The sequence below is a fragment of the Microcebus murinus genome, chromosome 4, assembly GCF_040939455.1.
Source record: "Microcebus murinus isolate Inina chromosome 4, M.murinus_Inina_mat1.0, whole genome shotgun sequence".
Classification (NCBI taxonomy): Eukaryota; Metazoa; Chordata; class Mammalia; order Primates; family Cheirogaleidae; genus Microcebus; species Microcebus murinus.
In genome coordinates this window covers 87,646,594-87,667,635 of record NC_134107.1, presented here as the reverse complement: position 1 = coordinate 87,667,635, position 21,042 = coordinate 87,646,594, and the positions used below count along the sequence as shown (strand labels likewise).

General features: G+C 41.5%; 1 protein-coding gene and 1 pseudogene across 1 annotated transcript in view; one reads left to right on the top strand and one right to left on the bottom strand.

Annotated features, from left to right (window-relative positions):
• The window catches only part of SLC35F2 (solute carrier family 35 member F2), a 53,612-nt gene that overhangs the window by 10,075 nt on the left and 22,495 nt on the right, over positions 1-21,042 (top strand). The gene's annotated exons all lie outside the window — the stretch shown is intronic.
• LOC105876144 (glutathione peroxidase 1-like) lies at positions 2,973-20,862 on the bottom strand (annotated as a pseudogene).

Below are 21,042 nucleotides of genomic sequence, written 5' to 3'. Positions count from 1 at the left end.
CACATGTGGAAGTCACCGCACAGAGAGGTTAAATCATTTTCCCAAACAGAATTAGTCACACAGTAAGGAATACAGCCAGGCTTCCTCCGACACAGTCTAGCTCCAGAGCATGTGCTCTTAACCACTGTGCTATCCTGCTTCTTGTGGGAGAGCAGCAAACAAAATACAGGCCCAAGGCTTGCTCTGGATTATTTTTATCTCTAGGGGTGCCAGAGAGTATAAAGTTACAGGATAAATAGAATGTATCTTCCTGGAGCATCATTTATTTTTTTAGACTCCAGTTGCATGAAAGTGGATTAGTCATAATCCCTGGCTCACCATACATTCTCATTATGGGCACATGAATGGCTCAAATATATATATATATATATAGAGAGAGAGAGAGAGAGAGAGACAGAGAGAGAGACAGAGAGAGAGACAGAGAGAGAGACAGAGAGAGTATATATATATATATATATAGAGAGAGAGAGAGAGAGAGAGAGTCTCACTCTGATGCTCAGGCTAAAGTGCAGTAGTGTCATTGTAGCTCACTGTAACCTCACACTCTTGGGCTTAAGTGATCCTCCTGCCTCAGCCTCCTGAGTAGCTGAGGGCTACAGGCACACACCACCACACCCGACTAATTTTTCTGTTTTTTGTACAGATGGGGTCTTGCTATGTTACTCAGGCCAGTCTCAAACTCCTGGGCTGAAGCCATGCTCCTGCCTCTCCACCTTCCCAAAGTGCTAGGATTACAGGTGTGAACCGCTGTGCCTGGACTCACTTGATTTTTTAGTGGAATGAGTTCCCTAACCCACCCCCAGCCCTAAAACTAGAATTTACATATAGCTAGCAGTCGCCCCCTTTTCAATCCCCCTTCCTCCCCAACCAAAGATAATCATCATCTGGAATCTTCCTTTCACTATTCCTTTGCTCTCATTTTAATATAGTTTTGTACCTTTATATGTAATCCGTTGAGATTTATTTTCCCCTATATCACATTGCTAAAATTAATCCATATTGTTGTGTCTTGCTGTAGAACACTTAGTCTAACTCTATATAATACTTCTTCCTGTGAATATATCATACTTTATTCATTCATGCAGTTGATGGACATTTGGATTTTTTTCCCAGTTTTTTTTGCTATTGTGAACACAACTTCTAGGAACATTCTTCTATTATTAGTCATGTGTTAAGAATTTCTTTCATATCCATACATGCACATATACATACATCTAGGAGAGGAATTGCTGGTTTGTAGGATATGTGACTGTTAAACTTTGTAAAATAGTATCAAACTGTTTTCCAAAGTGGTTCAACCAACTTACACCTCACCACCCATGTATGAGAAGTCCTGTGAAACAGTATCCTTTCTAACACTGCTATTGTCACATTTTTAAATTTTTGACAGTTAAATGCATGTAAAAGAGTATCATAATTTGCATATGCTGGATCACTAATGAAGTTGGGTCTCTGTGTATGTTTATTGGCCTTATGTGTTTCTATGTCTGTGAAGTACCACCATTCTGTGAAATACTCATCTTTTCCACATTATTATTATTATTATTTTTTTATTTCGGCATATTATGGGGGTACAGATTTTAAGGTTTCAATAAATGCCCATTTCCTCCCCTCCCCCCATATTTTTATTTTTATTTATTTTTTTCAGCATATTATGGAGGTACAAATGTTAAGGTTACGTATATTGCCCTTGCCCCCTCCCTCCTCAAGTCAGAGCTTCAAGCATGTCCATCCCCTAGTTGGTGCACATCACACTCATTACACATTATTTTTATATTAAACAGATTGCTATATATACATTGCAATGGACATAGATTTTTAAAGATACCACCTGAAAGTTGAGAACATTTTGGCTTTCATGAGCTTCCCCACTAATGCTCGTTTACATCTCTTTATTTGAAAGTATTTGAAGTTGAAAAGTTTGAGAGTATTGAGAATCTGCTGGATTGAATTAGGAGCAGTCGAAGCTGATGAACGGGGGGAGTATGACAATGTTTCTGGTTTGAAGCAGCAGGGTGTGGAAAGACTGGAAAGGATAGTGTGACTCACAGGAAATCTCCCCTAACGCCTCTGTTTCCCTCCCTGGGCTCTTTCCTGGGAGCTTTCTAGACCAGGCTTGGACTTCTGTTTTTTTCTGGTGCCTGGTTGGTGTTTGATGAGTGTGCAAAGGCAGTTGTTAGAGAAATCCAGCTCACCACTGGCCAGAGCTATTAAAAACAGGAGGATTTATTACTTTACAGAATCAAGGAAGGTTATGTTGCCAAACCACAGAGAGACCAGAGAAGCATCTAGAGCCAGGAACCCAAACCACAGCAGGATTCTCTGTGCCTCTTTATTCTTGCTTCACCGTTGGCTTCATTCATCTCACTGCAGGCCAGTTGGTTATCTTCATCTGAGGATTACACTTGACAGTTTAAACCATGCAAAACAGAACCAAAACAAAAACCTCGAGCTCTGAAAACTAATTTTGTTTCGATAATCCACGAGGAGGTAAATTTAGGTTTTACAATAGTTAAAGAAAATAGTCCTTCAGAACATTCTGTTTGGCTTCAATGGGCAGGCAGTAAAATTTTATGGGATGTGACTTCTTGGCTGCCTGTCAGGAACAGGGTTAGTCTGTGCTAAGTTCCTGTGCCAGACTGGGTTGGGCAGGGGGAGGGTTGTGCATCTGTCTCAGGGGCATAAACTCTTGAAACAGCAGTGCATTTAGTACCCAGTGCTGCTCCCAAACCGCCTAGGCACAAGTGATCCTCCCACCTCAGCCTCCTGAGTGGCTGGGACCATAGGTGCATACCACCATGCCTGGCTAATTTGTTGTTGTTGTTGTTGTTGTTACCACCCAGCACTTAATTAATGAGGAAGCTCGCCTTGGTCTGGCAGAGGGGAGGCTGGGAGGGACAGGACCAGCGCCCATCTCTGGGGATTTTCCCGGACATCAGGTGCTCCTACATGCAGGTTGGGAGGGAGCACCGTCATGAATGGAACCCCCCAGAGAGCAGCGCTCCTACTGCCAGGCAGCAGGGGGGCGGGTAGGGTGGGCGCCCTAGGACAGCAGGGCTTCAATGTCTGGCTCGATGTCCACGGTGGGAAAGTGACGGCTGTACCTGCGCACGGGCACGCACCGTCAGGACCCACCGGGATGTCGTTGCGGCGCGCCGGAGACCAGATGACGGACGTGGGGTCAGTCCTGAGCGCAGGGGTGTCGTCGCTGGGCGCTGGCAGGGCTTCCCGCAGGAAGGCAAAGAGCGGGTGCGCCTTCGCACCATCCACCCCGCACTTCTCGGAGAGAGGGACGTTGGGCTCGAACCCGCCACCGGGTGGGTCGGACGTACTTGAGGGAATTCAGGATCTCTGCGTTCCTGGCGTTCTCCTGACGCCCAAACTGGTTGCAAGGGAAGCCCAGCAGGACCAGGCCCCGGGCCCGAGGCGCCGCTGCAGCTCGTCCACCTGGGTGTAGTCCCGGACCGTGGTCCCCCAGAGGGACGCCACCTTCCCGGGGAGCAGCACCTTGCCCACAGGGAGCCCAGGCTCTCGGGCTCCCCGCCTGGTCGCCGCCGCGAGCCGAGCAGCACGCTTGGTGTGAGTGTCCGAGATGCAAGGGAAGAACTTCGGACCAGGGCAGCTCCATGCCTGGCTAATTTAGAAAAAAAAAGTTGTTTTTTTTTTTTTTTTTCAGAGATGGGATCTCGCTATGTTTCTCGCGGCTGGTTTTCAACTCCTGGGTTCAAGCAATCTCCTGCCTCAGCCTGCCAAAGTGCCGGGGTTACAGGTGTGAGCCACCACGCCCCGCCAGGGTTCTGACAATTTTAAACAGCATCAGTTAGGACACCCATTTCACCTCTCAGCCTCAGTTTCTTCATCTGTAACTTTACAGCATCGGCAGATGCATAAAAAACCAAATGAGATAAGAGAATAGAAAAGTTTTTGTAAACTGTGAGGCACTATAAAAAAAGATAAAGGGAGGTATTCTGATGGGGTCCATTAGCATGGATGTAATAAATAAATAATACTTGATGATGCTGGATGTCTATTGTCAAGTCCGGGGAGCTTTAAGTCAGCAATTTGGAAACCTTGAATTGTCAACAGAGGACCACAGGGCAGAAAGAGGTTTGGGGAGAAACAAGTGGGAAGGAAAACTGTGACTCCAAATTAGCACAAGGATTCACAATAGGGAATCAAGAGGAAGTCTTCTGATGTTGTAATTAGTGTTTTCTTGTAGTCCCTTCACTTTCCTGGTTCTTTTAAGAAAGAATGTAGGTTTTTTTTTTTTTAAAGACAGGGTCTTGCTCTGTTGCCCAGGCTGGAGAGAGTGGCATGATCATAGCTCACTGTAACCTCAAACTCCTGGGCTCAAGTGATCCTTCTGCCTCAGCCTCCCAAGTATCTGGGACTACAGGATGGCACCACACACCTGGCTAATTTTTTTTTCTTTTTTTCTTTTTTTTTTTTTTTTTTTTGTAGAGTCAGGGTCTCGGTATTGCCTAGGCTGCTCTTGAATTTGTGGCCTCAAGAGATTCTCCCACCTCAGCCTCTCAAAGTGCTAGGATAACAGGCATGGGCCATGGTGCCCAGCCTAAGAATGTAGGTTTTAAAAGTAGATTTCTCATTGTTAGAAACCTAGATGTACAAAATAGACAAAGAAGGAAACAACAACAACAACAAAAAATCTCATAATCCCACCGCAATTCTCTGGTTCTTTTAGTATTTAGTCAATCAGGCAATTTGACCCCCCCCCCCCAGTCAATTCATTAAGTCATTGACTTCTTATCCCTCCCACTAGTATTATTTGGCCCTAGACCCTCTCTTGTTCCTGCAGATTTAGAACAAAATGAAACAGTTCCAGGAGCTAGCAGAGTTGGGAATGCCCAGACGGTTGAAGTTTGTCTTGACTGAAAATATCCTGAGTTGCAATAAAGTGACTCAAAGTAATCCAATGGCTTATTTGCTGGATCTAGACTCACACTAAGCTTGCTCTTCTCTAAACTTCTGTTGTATTGCTATAAAATACTGCAAAATTGGTTTGCTTTCCCCCCTGTCCTCTAGCCTAAGAAGTACAGTATGACAGGGTGAAGAGAAAAACATATTTCGCCAGCTTCAGAAATGTCCTACTCCATTATTCTGTACAATAATCATAAATACAAGAAAATGTAACTAGTGTTGTAATATATGGTATAATGTTTAGAAAAGCTTGCTTTATTGCTTCGTTAAATAACCGAACTGTGGTTTTGGCAAAACTTTGTGAACATGCTTCTCGAGCTGTAGGTAAGAAGGCTGACATCTGAACCTCTGAATTCCTGTTCCTTGCTGGAATTTTCCAGTTCTGTATGTCTGGAACATCATGGTCAGTTCATCTGGGAGTGATCAGGCTCTGGGGAAAGTGGCTCTTGCTGTTCCGACTCATACTTACCCTTGAAAGTAAATGTGCTAATTTATAATGAGGGAATTGTCACTGTTGTTGGCAGCTGGTCACCATAAGACCATCCCAACAGAAAAACCTACATAAGAAATATAAGATCTGAAGTTGCTTGGTGAGTGTAGGAAAAAGATAAAAGAATTACATGTCCCCCAACTTCAAGAAACTCTTTTGTTTCTGCCTTGCAACCAAATGAGATTGTCTTATTAATGGATCAGAAGACTTTTGGCTCCTGCATGGGACTGGAGAAAATGTGATAGCTTGCCAAGTTTCCTTTTTCTAGAATTTATATTGCCCAGCAGAGCCGACCACTATCAATAATGCTGTCCCATTTCAATAAGCATTGCAACTCATTTTACATTTGTTTTTTGCTTTCCACAATCATTTATTCAAATGTGTAATTACCATATTCATGAAAATTATTAAAATTTATTAATAGTAAAATTACTTTAAATTCTTTTTTTTATTTCATCATATTATGGAGGTACAAATATTGTTAGGGTTACAAATATTGCTTTCTGATGGTCTCAATCAGGTTGACACATTTCCAAGTTAAACTGTAGAATGATTTCTTCTTGTAGTTCATTCACTCTTACTTGTTGCAGATAGACTTAATAGAGGTTTCAGAAAGGCCAGCTTCCTCTGGTGACATTTTTTTAACCTTTGCAGCAATTCAGCCAATGTTCACATATTGGATAAACAAAGATGAATATGACATTGTTTCTGCCTTTTAGGACCTTACAACCTCCCTGGGGAACCAAACACATATACTAACTAGAGTACAATGTGAGGCATTTTGTACTAGAACAACAATCTTAAGGTTTTTCCTTCACCATGAACCTCTGTTATTCTTTTCTTGCCAGCAGTCCTATGTTTTGAAAGATTTTGACATCCTTCTCTCCCAATTGAATTTGGTTTTTTTTTTTTTTTTTTTTTTTGAGACAGAGTCTTGCTTTGTTGCCCAGGCTAGCGTGAGTGCCATGGCGTCAGCCTAGCTCATAGTAGCCTCAAACTCCTGGACTCAAGCAATCCTGCTGCCTCAGCCTCCTGAGTAGCTGGGACTACAGGCATGTGCCACTATGCCCGGCTAATTTTTTCTATATATATTAGTTGGCCAATTAATTTCTTTCTATTTTTATAGTAGAAACGGGGTCTCACTCTTGCTCAGGCTGGTCTTGAACTCCTGACCTCGAGCAATCCACCCGCCTCAGCCTCCCCGAGTGCTAGGATTAGAGGCATGAGCCACCGCGCCCTGGCCAAATTTGTTAAGTAATAATGAATTAATTTATTTTTTTTCTCTCTTTTAAGTAATCAGACACTAGAATTTTTGATTAGCAAGAGAAAATGAGTGTTACCACACTTGGATGCTATAATTATAGCTGAAAGCAATATATGTGATGTTTTGGTTTGTCTGAACAGCCTTATCATGGGTAAATGTAGGGTTTCTGTTAGGCTTTTTTTTTTTTTTTTTTATTTAAATATGTCACCAGGAATCTGTTAGGCTTTTTTAAAAAATAAGTTTTATTATGGAAACATTCAAATAAAAGTAGAGACCATTGTCTGCTATAATCAACCCATCACCAGTTTCAATAAATACCATCAACTCATCTTGTTTCTCTTATACATCTCTACTTCTTTCCTCCTGGATGATCTTAAAGTAAATTTCAGGGATCATATAGTTTCATGCATAAATATTTTAATATTAATCTCTAAAAGATAAGGATGTAAAGATATAATACCACCATCCTATCTAAAAATTTACAATAATTCCTTAATATCAAATATTTAGTTCAGGCCGGGCGCGGTGGCTCACGCCTGTAATCCTAGCACTTTGGGAGGCCGAGAGGGGCGGATTGCTCAAGGTCAGGAGTTTGAAACCAGCCTGAGCGAGACCCCGTCTCTACCAAAAATAGAAAGAAATTAATTGGTCAACTAAAAATATATATATACAAAAAATTAGCCGGGCATGGTGGCGCATGCCTGTAGTCCCAGCTACTCGGGAGGCTGAGGCAGTAGGATTGCTGAGCCCAGGAGTGTGAGGTTGCTGTGAGCCAGGCTGCCGCCACGGCACTCACTCTAGCCTGAGCAACAAAGTGAGACTCTGTCTCAAAAAAAAAAAAAAAAAATTTAGTTCATATTAACATTTCCTGAATTATCTAGTAATTAAAAAAAATAGTTTGTTTAAATCAAGATGCAAATAAAGACCATACATATCAAAGGATTGTTGATCCTTTGATTGTTGATTGTTGTATCTGTTATATCTCTTTCTCTGTAGGCTTCTTTACTCATTTTTTACTTGTAGTTTATTTTCAATGAAACAGTTAATTTGTCATGTAGAGTTTTACACATATTTTTATTTTTGCATATTGTGTCTTTCTGGTGGGTTTATAGCAGTTTTTTCTTAGGATAATGTTTTTAAATGCATAAAATTATATATTGGATTATAATGGAAACCAGTTGCATATTTAGTTATCAAATTGTCAAATTATGATGTACATTAATGTATACGCTGCTTTTCCTCAAAGATGCATTAAATAATAAAATTTCACAATGGATCTTTAGCTACAATGATTTTGGAGTAGTGAGGAATATAAATTTTATTCTGAAAATAAAAATTTTCAGCTACAGTTTCCATATGATATGGAAATATCTGTGAATTCTTTTGGCAGCAGTCATAGGTATGGCTAGTACTACTATAATTTCTTGCCTATATTTATAATTGAAGGGATTGTTAAATTTCAGTTAAATGTTATTGAAAATGAGACTATATATATATTTTTCTTAATCCAAGTTTATAGTCCCCAGAATATTTTCATGGACCTGGTCCATGCACTCCAGACTAAAAACCCTTGTGGTCCTAGTTTTTGGCGAGAATATTTCATAGATATTGGATACTGCCATCAGCAGGTGTCTTTGTCCATTTTCTGTGGCTATAACAGAATACCTGAGACTGGGTAATTTATAAAGAAAAGAGATTTATTTCTTACAGCTCTAAGGCTGGGAAGTCCAAGGTTGGACAGCCTCATCTGGTGAGCTTCTGGTGAGGGCGTCCTGCTGCACCATCACAGGGTGGGAGGGGTTCCCTGGAGGCCAGGCTGGCTTTTATAACAGACCCACTCCAGTGACAAACCATTAATCCAATGAATGGAATTGTCCATTCCTGAGGGCTCATGACCCAAGCACACCTTAAAGGCCCCACCTCTTAATATTGTTACATTGGGGATTAAATTGCAACATGAGTTTCAGAGCGGAAAAACATTCAATCCATAGTAGGTGGCATATGTCATGTCTGCTTGTTTTTGTTATGTTAGTAGCTATTGATGTCTGTTGTCTAGATCCATTATTTTATGAGGGCTTTAAAAATGATGTTTTATTTCAGTCATTCCATCTTCATTTATTATTTAGAATAGTTCTACAAAGACATACTCATCTTCAGCTCTTTTATTTTATTTTTAGAGACGGGGTCTCCCTCTGTTGCTCAGGCTGGAGTGCAGTGGTGTGATCCTAGCTCACTGCAGCCTTGAACTCCTGAGCTCAACCGATCCTCCTGCCTCAGCCTCCTGAGCAGCTGCAACTATGGGTGCATGTCATGACACCTGGATAATTTTTCTTGTTTCTTTGTAGAGGCAGGTTCTCACTAGATGCCCAGGCTTTATCAACTCTTTGATTATCCTGAGGTATAATTTGCATAGGAAGGGCAGGATAAATATTGCTTCTTTTCCTTTATTTACCAGTTTTCAAAATAATGAGTTGGTTCCCTAGCATCCTCCAGTGAGAAGACCAGTGGGTTTTAAAAAAAATTTTGTAGCATTGCTATAACTCATGGATTTAAACATATTTGAGGTGTTTCAGTCCATTGCAATTATTCTTATTGATGCTGAGAATTGTTTTTTGTCATTGCTGTGATAGTCTTTGATAGTTTTCTTGCCATTTGGATGTGACGAGAAGTTCTGGGCTTATTTTGTGCATTTTCTGCCTCAGGTCTGAAATTACCCATTCTCCAAAGAGCCTTAGTTGTTTTTAGTAGGAGACAGTATTTAATTTCTATAATCTAGGCATTAGGTTAGTGGTATTCATAATTATGGGTTGGTCATTGTTTTAGGGCTTTTCAGTGGACAAAATAGGAAATACATATATATTTGAGTATAAAATACTCACGACTTAATTCCGACTTTCAATGAACTTCAGAACTATAGGGTTTTTAACTTAGCCTCTTCAATCTTTCATTTTCATTTTCTTTTTCCTATACCAAAAAATCAATATATCGGTATAATTTCTTATTTGCTTTATGCCCGCAAAATAGTATCAACACTACCCTCAAAAAAGATACTTAACAGTTTTTTTTGATCCTATGATATATTCTATTAGGAATGTACTATCAAATTAGCACATTTTAAAGTCACTTAAAATAATTCCTCTATATTTAATTTTGCCACCAACTTAAAACATCAGATTTATTTTAGATGTGGATTTTTTAAAATTTAATTTATGTTTTACATAATTATGTAAAATGTTACATGGTTCCAAAGACAAATCTGTCTAACAAGGTATATTCAGACATACACATTTTGCTTCCTCTCCTGCCTGCCCTATGTGTAACTTTAAAAAAGTTTTTGGCCAGGCACAGTGGCTCACACTGTGTAATCCTAGCACTTTGGGACACTGAGGTAGAATTGCTTGATGCCAGCCTAGGCAACATAGAGCGACCCTGTCTCTATGAAAAGCAAAAAAAATTAGCCCAGCCTGGTGGTGACATCTGTAGTCCCAGCTGCTCAGGAGACTGAGGCAGGAGGATTGCTGGGGCCCAGGAATTCAAGGTTACAGTGAGCTATGATCAGGCCATTGTACTACAGCCTGGGTGACAGGGCAAGACCTTATCTCTAAAAAAATAAAAAAGAAGAAAAGAAATAAAATGAAAAAATGTAGTTCTTCATTCACATTAGCCACATTTCAGGTGCTCAGTAGCTCTTCCTGAAACATTTCCATCATTGCAGTGACTTCTACAATATTGTACAATGCCGATCCTTGGCTACATTGTCCACTATGGTAGCTGTTAGCCACATATGGCTATTTTGATTTTTTTTTTTTAATTTTTAAAAATTTTATTTAATTTTCTCTTTTTATTTTTTTAAATTTTCCCCCCCTTATTTTCCAGTGAGTGATTTCAGGGGCTATTTTAATTGAAGTTGAGATTAAATAACATTAAACATTCAATTCCTCATTCACATTAGCTATATTTCAAGTACTCAACAGCTACATATGGGTAGAGGCTACTGTATTGGATGGTACATATATAGAATATTTTCATCATAAGAAAGTTTCAGGGGGAGAGGGGCATGGGCAATATATGTAACCTTAACACTTGTACCCCCATAATAGACTAAAAAAAAAAAAAGAAAGTTTCATTGGAAACTTCTGGTCAAGAGGTTACTAAAAGCCTGGGCAAGCCAGAGGAAGGAAGAAAATAAAATTTATTGAGTGCCTCAGGTGGGTGGATGTCCTAGGTACCTTTTACATAAGTTAGATCAATTAGCCCTTAAACCCATAAAGGTGGTGTTACACTCATTTAAAAAACATAGGCTGGGCATGGTGGCTCATGCCTGCAATCCTAGCACTCTAGGAGGCCGAGGTAGGCGGATGGTTTGAGCTCAGGAGTTTGAGACCAGCCTGAGCAAGAGCGAGACCCCGTCTCTACTATAAATAGAAAGGAATTAGCCAAATAACTAAAAATATATAGAGAAAAAATTAGCTGGGCAAGGTGGTGCATGCCTGTAGTCCCAGCTACTTGGGAGGCCGAGGCAGGAGGATCGCCTGAGCCCAGGAGTTTGAGGTTGCTGTGAGCCAGGCTGACGCCATGGCACTCTATCCCGGGCAACAGAGTGAGACTTTGTCTCAAAACAAACAAACAAACAAACAAACAAACAACATAAAGGAAACAGAGATTTTGAGGCTAACTTACTCAACTGCATAACATTAATAAAGGGTAGAATTAGATCTTCTGATTCAAACTAGGGTTCTTTCTACTATGTTCAGAAGGAAAACTCCTTTCCCAGAGGCCACATCCAAGGTGCAGTCTCTACCAGCCTTTTACAAAACATGATGTGAACTACTGTTTTCACTAGCCTGCACCTGTTTCTGTTCTTTTTCATGTTTCAAATTTATATCTAGACCCCAGTATTATCTAATTCCTGAGCTTGTATTCCTTCCACCATAATATTCTTTGAGTTCACTTCTAAGGGTCTTCTATCTACAGTATTTGTCTACCTTGCATTTTAACATGATGATATCTTAATAATTGTAATATTCATTTGTTAGTTTATTTTTTCTTTAAAAATTTTTTTTTAATGATCCAGATCAGAATTGATATTCATTAATTTAATAAACATTTATTGAGCACCTACTACAAGTAAGACATAATCCAGTGGGCAGAAAGAAAATGCTAATTTCCTTTCTTTACTTGCCTTCCTTTTTTTTTTTTTTTTTTGAGACAGAGTCTTGCTTTCTTGCCCAGGCTAGAGTGAGTGCCGTGGCGTCAGCCTCACTCACAGCAACCTCAGACTCCTGGGCTCAAGCAATCCTCCTGCCTCAGCCTCCCGAGTAGCTGGGACTACAGGCACGAGCCACCATGCCCGGCTGATTTTTTATATTATATATATTAGTTGGCCAATTAATTTCTTTCTATTTTTATGGTGGAGACGGGGTCTCGCTCAGGCTGGTTTTGAACTCCTGACCTTGAGCAATCCGCCCGCCTCGGCCTCCCAGAGTGCTAGGATTACAGGCGTGAGCCACCGCGCCCGGCCACTTGCCTTCCTTTTGAGGTAATAATATATGCCGCTACATTTTCTATTTTTGAAAATTTGGCTTTTTAAGCCACTTTGAGTTTTGAATATGACTTTGTTGTATCAGAATGTGAGTTCTTCAAAACTGAGCTACTTATGCTTAGTAGAATTAAATGATACATTAATGGCTAAATTTTGAATCATAGAAATGTAGAGATGGAAATAAAACACTCACCTAGGCTGCTGCTACTTACTATGTAAAGAACAACTATTTATAATTTATTGCCAAGCTTGCTTCTAATATAATTTAAAATGCTTTAGAAGTAGAAACTGGGTAGTCTATGTGCTAAGTGTGAAGATGTAGCATAAATGAATATTTCTTTTCAGATTTATAATAGGATTTTTATAGACATGCTGGAAGTTATTCTTTCCCAGGTATTTACAGGTGGCAGATGTGATGGATTTAAAAATCTTCGTAGTAGTAGCTGTACTCTGTGGGAGTCTTTTAACTCTAAAACTATTTTTTGCCTTTAGCTGACAAAATGCAACCTAGCAGCACAGATTTATTGAGACATAAAGTGAAGGAAATGTGTGATTTGCATGCAAACAATGCATTTTATCAGTCATTCAGAACTTTTTTCCCTGTCAAATAGAAAGGAGAGAATAATTTAGTGGTTTGCCATCTGGACTGCGTCTTAGACTCACCTTGGAGACTTTTAAAATATGCTGATATTTGGACTTTACCTCCTGAGAAACTGATTCAGTTGTTCTGGGCTGGGGTCTTGGGGTCAGCATTTTTTTTTAAAAGATTGTATGATTTTTAAAATATAATCAGAGGACTGCCTGTCTAACCTAGAGTTGCAGATGAAGAAAAGCTAAAGAAATGAATGGATCCCATCAATGGGTCTCATATGTATTTTGTAAAACTAGGGTTTGATTTAGGCAAAAACCCATATTATAGCCTTTCTTCCATTCCTTGGTCTTCCTGAAATTGTTTACCTTTCTGGTCTGTTATGAAGTGTTTCATCCTCTGAACCTTCTCTAAGGGAGTCTTTACCCTGCCATCCCACTAGATGCATGCACAACTCTTACTTTAACACTTTCCCATTTTATTTTATTTTACTTTATTTTTTTTGACAGAGTCTCACTGTGTTGCCTGGGCTAGAGTGCCGTGGCATCAGCCTAGCTCACAGCAACCTGAAACTCCTGGGCTCAAGCAATCCTTCTGCCTCAGCCTCCCGAGTAGCTGGGACTACAGGCATGCGCCACCATGCCCGGCTAATTTTTTCTATATATATATTTTAGTTGGCCAATTAATTTCTATTTTTAGTAGAGACAGGGTCTGGCTCAGGCTGGTTTCGAACTCCTGACCTTGAGCGATCCTCCTGCCTCAGCCTCCCAGAGTGTTAGGATTACAGGCGTGAGCCATTGCGCCTGGTCTACACTTTCCCATTTTATCATGGTTCTGTGTTGTCAGGTCTGACTCCCCGACCATGGAGAAAGCTCCTTAGGCTGTTCAACAATGGCAGACATCCTTTAAGCACTTGCTGTGTGCCAGGCACTATTAATCACAGAGACTATAATGTCCCTGTCTTGGAGCTGAGAATGTTAGAAGGAGAAAAGCCGTAAGCAGTGTGTTTGGGTTCTGTGAGGGAGGCGCATGGTATCTTGTCAGGGCACACAGCGTGACCTCCCTGATCTGGTCTGGGGAGGAGAAAGAGGGGACTGGGAAATAGGTGGGTCTTTTCAATTCGAAATTCCTTGTGTGTTTGGCTCATATCAACAACCAGTGAATTTCGGTCAATGACTGAAGAGGTTACTGACTGAATACATGAATTAAAAAAAAGAAGTTCGTTTCATTGGAAAGCATATATTTTTCAGTATGGAGTGGAAGTGATGTTAAGATATGGACTTTAAGCTTTCTAGAAAAAAGAAGGAAGGAAATAAAATATCTTACAATCTTCTCTCCTTCTATTCCTTTCATTCTTAAAGTCGTGGTGGACTGTATCCAAACAGTAATGTGGTTGGAAGTGACCTTGCTAAGCCCATCCCCACCTGCTTTCCCAGCCCTGCCCACACGATCCATAACTCGTGTTTGCTGTGCTTTCTGAGGGCTGCTCCACAGTGGGAAGCCGCCGTGGGGGAAGTATGACTTGGAGTTGGACCATATCCTGCCATTGAAGTTCACTTCAGTGGAGGTTCCGTTTGAAAAACGGTGACAGGATATATCCCATGGTCAGATGCACGTTGCTCCTGGCCACTGCCCTGAGACAGGAACAGGTTTGTTATGGCGTAGCCAGTTCCTTTGTTCAGAATTCCTACAAACTACAATCTTGTGGTGAAATGCAAATATAAATGTGGGACCATAAGGAACAAAAAATTGTTTGGAGGCCTCTGTTGTCTTCCTCTACGAGTTTGGGGTGCTTTTTCCTCCTTTCTTTCCTTGTTCCGACTCCCTGCCTCCCCTGCTTCTCTCTCTCTCTCTCTCTCTCTCCTCCCTGCTCTCGTCCCCCCCTACTCCTGCTCTCTTGCATTTCCATTATAGATGAGGTCATTATGATTTGGAGCCAAGAGAAGTGCATTCCTGTAACTTTAAATCTCCATACTCAATTTGTGAGTCCTTTTTATAGAAGATGGTTATACTTTACAGTTGGAAGACAGCTTCCTTAAATTGTACTGTTTCAGAATGCAAATATGAGCTTACTGGAGGAATTTTGTCAATTCGTGAACAGGGCTTAGTGCTTCCACACGTCTTATTCTCACTTATTTCAAATTTATAATTGCTTTCGGGTCCATTACGGGCTGTGAAAAATGGTCTGAATTTGATTAGCTTATCAGACAGCGGATTCGATTTTCTGTGCCTGGTACTTTGGACATCCAGCTTCCCCATGATGTGCAGGAAAGCGGTGTTACTGCTGGGAGGAGAGAGATCAGGCGAGGCTCCTTCTTCCCTGCGGGCAAGGTGGGGTGCAAGGATGCTGTGAAGAAGGAGTTTTTAATGTAAGCTCTGTTATGAAATCATAATGAAGAGAGGGATGTGGGGGAAAGAGAGGAAGGAGAAAGACGTATGGAAGGTAGGACGATACCAATGGTGGGGACCGACCTCACCTACTGCCCCCAGACCGTGTGCCGTAGGAGGGACAGCAGGTGTTTAATGGCAGCAGGGGCAGGAGGAAGTTTGGGCATTGCCTCTGCTCCTGTGTGATCGTAGGTAAAACACTCCCCTTTTCTGGGCCCCAGTCTCTGCACCTTAAAAAAGTGGGCATATAGTGCCAAAGTTCTGCAAATCTGAGACTTTCTTCCAGGGAGGAGAGGAGGTTTCCCTAGAACCTTTTCTTCGAGCTAATATGAACCCTTTGATCCCGTCTTTTGATAGGTAAGAGCTCTGGCTTCCTCTGCCTTTTATTGACAGTATGACTGTTGGGAGGGATTATGGAACCACTCTGAGTCTCACTTGCTCCCTCTGTGACAGGAGTGTAAGAAAACTTTTCTCAGCGGTGCTGTGAGGATTGTGTTATTGAGAATCTATGCTGAGATGGGTACCAATTGAACATGAAGTACAGAAAAATTGGGGACCGTTTCCTTGGCCAGGTTCCCTTCCCCTCGTGATCCTTGACCTACGTGTGTGGCTGGGAACAATGACAAAGAATGAATGCACTTTTTCACTCTTTGGCTTTGGTCCCATATTCCTGTAGACTCCTGGTGCACTACACAGCAGCGGCCCCCAACCTTTTGGCACTTTCGGACTGGTTTCATGGGAGACAACATTTCCATGGACAAGAGTGGGGGGTGGCGGAGTTCAGGCGGTGATGCCAGCTCTGTGGCCTGGTCCCTAACAGGCCACAGTCTGCGGTCTGTGGGTTGGTGACCGCAGCTATACAGGACCAAGTGGTGAATTTCTTTTGTCTAGGATAGGGCAGCCTAAGACTCCACATCAATGCAAAGCACGCCTCCTTCAGAAATAAGTGTGCACGTGAGAAAGGGGTAACAACCCCTGGATCTGGTTTACCCCATCAGTCTGTGGTAGGTAGAGCGTGCCTAGAAAGAATACTACCTGTAGGGGAGCAAGTCTTTAAGCCCTTGCTCATCTTGGTGAAAATTTCCTTCAGTAGCTTAATAAAATGTCTTTGGATTTGTCCAGTTCCTGACATCTTTCCTTCCCCTTGACGATTGGAGGTTCCTTCAGTTCCTTCTTTTTGGGAGTAATGGACTAAACTACATGAGGTAAAATAACCCTTTGAAGAGCAATCTAGCAAAACAAATAAATGTGAAGATGTTCATGCCCTAAGACCAACAATTCCATTCTTGAATGGAATCCCAGAGAAAATGGGATTTAAACTTCCTTGCAAAAATATAGTTATATTTGTAGGATACTCTGAGTTTACTGCTCCCAGCAGGAAGCAACAGTCTAGAATTTCTCCAGGTGCCTTAGGAGGCCCCCATCATGCCATCCTGTGTACAGAGGAGATTGTATCTTGGCATATCTGTGACCCATTTTCACCAGCCTGCTAAAAACTAGAAAAACTCTTAGATATGTACATCTACATATACAAAGATATTTATAAAGGCATTGTTTATAAGACCAAAAAAATTGGAATACAACCTAAATATCTATTAATATGGGAATGAATAAATACAGCATGATATGTTCACAATAGTGAAAAGGGAAGAACTAGAACTAATATATCAATTTGGATGACTTGATCAAAACAGCAAGTTGATTATATATACAGCATGATGCCATCTACATAAAATTAAAAACATAAGTAAGATAATGCTATAATCCCTATTGCTTAGGGATACTTACATAAATAATAAAATATATAGAAATGCATGAGAATAATAAATACCAAGTTCTAGATAGTTACCTTAGGAGGGCTAAGAAGTTGGGGAGAACACAAAGAGAATGTGTTGATATTGCCAGTATTTTACTTTTTAAGGTGCTTGTTGGATACATGGACACATGTTGATTATATGTAATACTTAGTTTATATATTTTTATTTAATTTATTTTTAGACAAAGGGTCTTGCTCTGTTGCCCAGGCTGGAATGCAGTGGCACAATCATAGCTGTATGCAACCTGGAACTCCTGGGCTCAAACAATCTTCCTACCTCAGCCTTCCAAGCAGCCAGGACTACAGGCACACACCATAATTCCCAGATAATTTTAAAAATTTTTTGTAGAGATAAGAATCTTGCAACGTTGCTCAGGCTGGTTTGAACTCCTGGCCTCAAGCAATCCTCCTGCCTTGTCCTCCTGAAGTGTTGGGATTCCAGGCAGGTGCAAGCCACCATGCCCAGCCTTATACTTAGTTTTATTTTAAACATCTTATAAGAAATTTTAAAAATTAAAAATGAAATCAGCTATGAGAGAGTAGTCTGAGATGAGGCTAGAGAGGCAGGCAGGGGTCAGATGGTAGCTGCCTTGTAGGCCATTTAAAGTTTGGCTTGCATCTAAGGCCAGAGGGGAACCACTGAAAGGTTTTAGACATGGAGAATGATCTCATTATGTTAACATTCAGAACATCGCTCCTACTGAAGTAGGAGTGAATTTGGGGAGAGTGAGCGTGGACCAGGAAGCGTGGTTAGGAGAAAGTTGCTGCAGTCAAAACTGTAGTGACACATAGGTACTACAGTAATAGGGTATTGGGGAGGGAGGAGGGGAGAGGGGGGCGAGTATATACATACATAATGAGTGACATGTGCACCATCTGAGGGATGGTCATGCTGGAAACTCAGACTTGTGGGGGGAGGGGGGGAAAGGGCATTTATTGAAACCTTAAAATCTGTACCCCCATAATATGTTGAAATAAAAAAAAAAAACAAAACAAAACAAAACTGTAGTGCACCCTCCTTAAAACACCGTCTTCTCTCAGCTTCTAGTGTTCTTCCTTCCTGGTGCTCCTTTACCTCCCTGGCCGTGCTCCTTCCTGTCTGCCTCTAATTCCTCTTCCTCCAGCCCTTTAAATGGTGATGTTTCTCAGAGCATTTCTTCTTTGCCCTCTTTTCTCCTCAATTTTTAGTTAACATGCCTTAGCGATCTCATTTGTCTCCCCCAACTTCAACTACCACCTCTATGCACATGATTCCCAAATTTATTCCTCCGTTCTCCCAGCTCCAAACTGCCTACTGGACATGTCTTCTTGGCTGTCTCTTAATTAAACAAAATCCAGCATGTCCAAAATGGAGTTACTATCCTTTCCATATGTGCATTTTCCTCCTGTGGTCAGGATCTTAATTAACCATATTGCTGTATATCCAGTTGTCTGATCCAGAAACCTGGGTATTATTCTAGACTCCTTTGTCTCTGTCAACCTGCCTCTTTTTTTTTTTTTTTCATACAGAGTCTCACTTTGTTGCCCAGGCTAGAGTGACTGCCGTGGCATCAGCCTAGCTCACAGCAACCTCAGACTCCTGGGCTCAAGCAATCCTGCTGCCTCAGCCTCCCGAGTAGCTGGGACTACAGGCATGTGCCACCATGCCCAGCTAACTTTTTTTCTAGATATGTTAGTTGGCCAATTAATTTCTTTCTATTTATAGTAGAGACAGGGGTCTCACTCTTGTTCAGGCTGGTTTTGAACTCCTGACCTCAAGCAATCCGCCTGCCTCGGCCTCTTAGAGTTCTAGGATTACAGGCGTGAGCCACCACACCCGGCCAACCTGCCTCTTTAACCTGGTTTCCATGGTAGAAATTAAGGGTAAGGTTTTGGTGCTATGTGCGCTGATGTATTTAGGGACCCAGGAGGGCTCAATTCCTGCCTCGATACACAGCTTTTTCATTCCTGTTTAGAAGACTTAAGTGATCTCACCACCAGCAACATGAGATACCAACATTAGAGCATTACATATAATCTTTGTGTATGTGTGCTGGGTAGATAGTTAGGATCTCCAGCTCTAACTATAATCTTGATATGAACTTGATTTGGTTTCTAATGGCTTTTCCATCCTCATCTGCTACCATTTCTTTTATACTCTGTGCTGCAGGGACATCAACCTACTTGAAATCCCCGAAAGTACCATGTTATGTTAGGGCTCTGTGCCTTCCTGCCTGAAATGCTTTCCTTACCTTGCCTGTCTGGTGAACTCGAAGGTTTTTAGACCAGCCCCATTTTAGCGTTTGTCTTGCTGTGCCCTGATTATGAGTTTGCATGCCTGTTTATCCCCAGTAGACGTTGAGCCTCTGCGGCACAGAAACTGCCTCTTTATTTTTGTATCTCCATGACCTGGCAATAGTAGGTGCTCAACAAATGTATTTAGGGTCATTGTCTTACCCAGCAAGCTTCACCTCTCTCTTTTTGTCCCTGTGCTAAGGTTGTCTGAGGCTAGTTGTAGATTACTGAAACAAATATTCCAGAGGAAAGAATACATTCTAAATTCTTAGGACAGATATTCTGTGTCTTCTGCTGTTCTGGTATTTTTTACTTTGCTCTGCAGCTCTGGATACAAAGTCCATGTTGAATAAATGAAAGAAAAAATGAACAAAGAGATAAAAACTGAGGAAGGGTGATAGCATTAAATGCTGAAGCTAGAGGAAACACCAAAAGGCCCTTGAAAAGAAATAATTACATAGCCTGGTAATTTAATAGACGTTTGGAAGTCGAATTAGATAACTTCAGGCACCTCATTCATCTCCCCTGTCCACTCCCTTTGACATGTACAACACGAGAAGGCTGGACTGTATCAGGGTCTCAACCCGGCTCCCTGGGAGAATGACCAGTGGAGCTAAGAGAATCCCAGTCTTCAGGCCCCACCCTAGAGATTGGTAAATAAATGATCTGGTTGGGGGCCTGGGAATCATGTTTTTAAAATGGCCCTCTTGTTGATTCTAGTGTGCAGCCAGGGTGGAGAGCGAGTGAGTTACATGAACCCTGAGGTTCATCTAACAATGAACTCACATTTTATACTTCTCTGATTTTTCTTTTAAAGAACTTCAAGGAAGTATTTATATAGAGAACGTTTTAAATAAACGTTGCCCTATTCTCAGTCTTGGTCCATAACCCTTCCAGGACCTGTCTTTTTTTTTTTGAGACAGAGTCTTGCTCTGTCATCCGGGCTAGAGTGCCATGGCATCAGCCTAGCTCACAGCAACCTCAAACTCCTGGGCTCAATGATCCTCCTGCCTCAGCCTCCCGAGTAGCTGGGACTACAGGCATGCGCCACTATGCCCAACTAATTTTTTCTATATAGTTTTAGTTGTATGAATAATTTCTTTCTATTTTTGGTGGAGACAGGGTCTCGCTCTTGCTCAGGCTGGTCTCGAACTCATGACCTTGAGCGATCCGCCTGTCTCGGCCTCCCGGAGTGCTAGGATTACAGGCGTGAGCCACCTCGCCCAGCCTCCAGGACCTGGCTTTATCACCTCTTTTAAATGTCTTCCTTATAAATCTTCAAGCTTTCACTATGTTAACTGTTGTTTATCTTCCAAACATGCTTAATTTTTCTTCATCCCTTAACAAACTGTAAAAGTCCTGCTTTCAACTGCTGCGTGTTCTTCAAACTCTTTACACATCCCTCTTCTCCCTTTCATCATTTTTTGAGAGGGTGATTTATGTTTCGTGCATTCACTTGCTCATCTTCTACTCACTCAGCCTACTGATATCTGACTTTGGATGTTACCGCTAACAAAAAGTTTTCCTTCAGAGATCTAGTGACTTCCAGCTTGCCAATCATACTGTGTCTCTTCAGTCTTAGTGCCGCTTCTCTCAGCAGTTTCTGACACTGCAGTACTGATGATCTCTTCCTTCTTTTTTTTTTTTTTTTTGAGACAGAGTCTCACTTTGTTGTCCAGGCTAGAGTGAGTGCCGTGGCGTCAGCCTAGCTCACAGCAACCTCAAACTCCTGGGCTCGAGT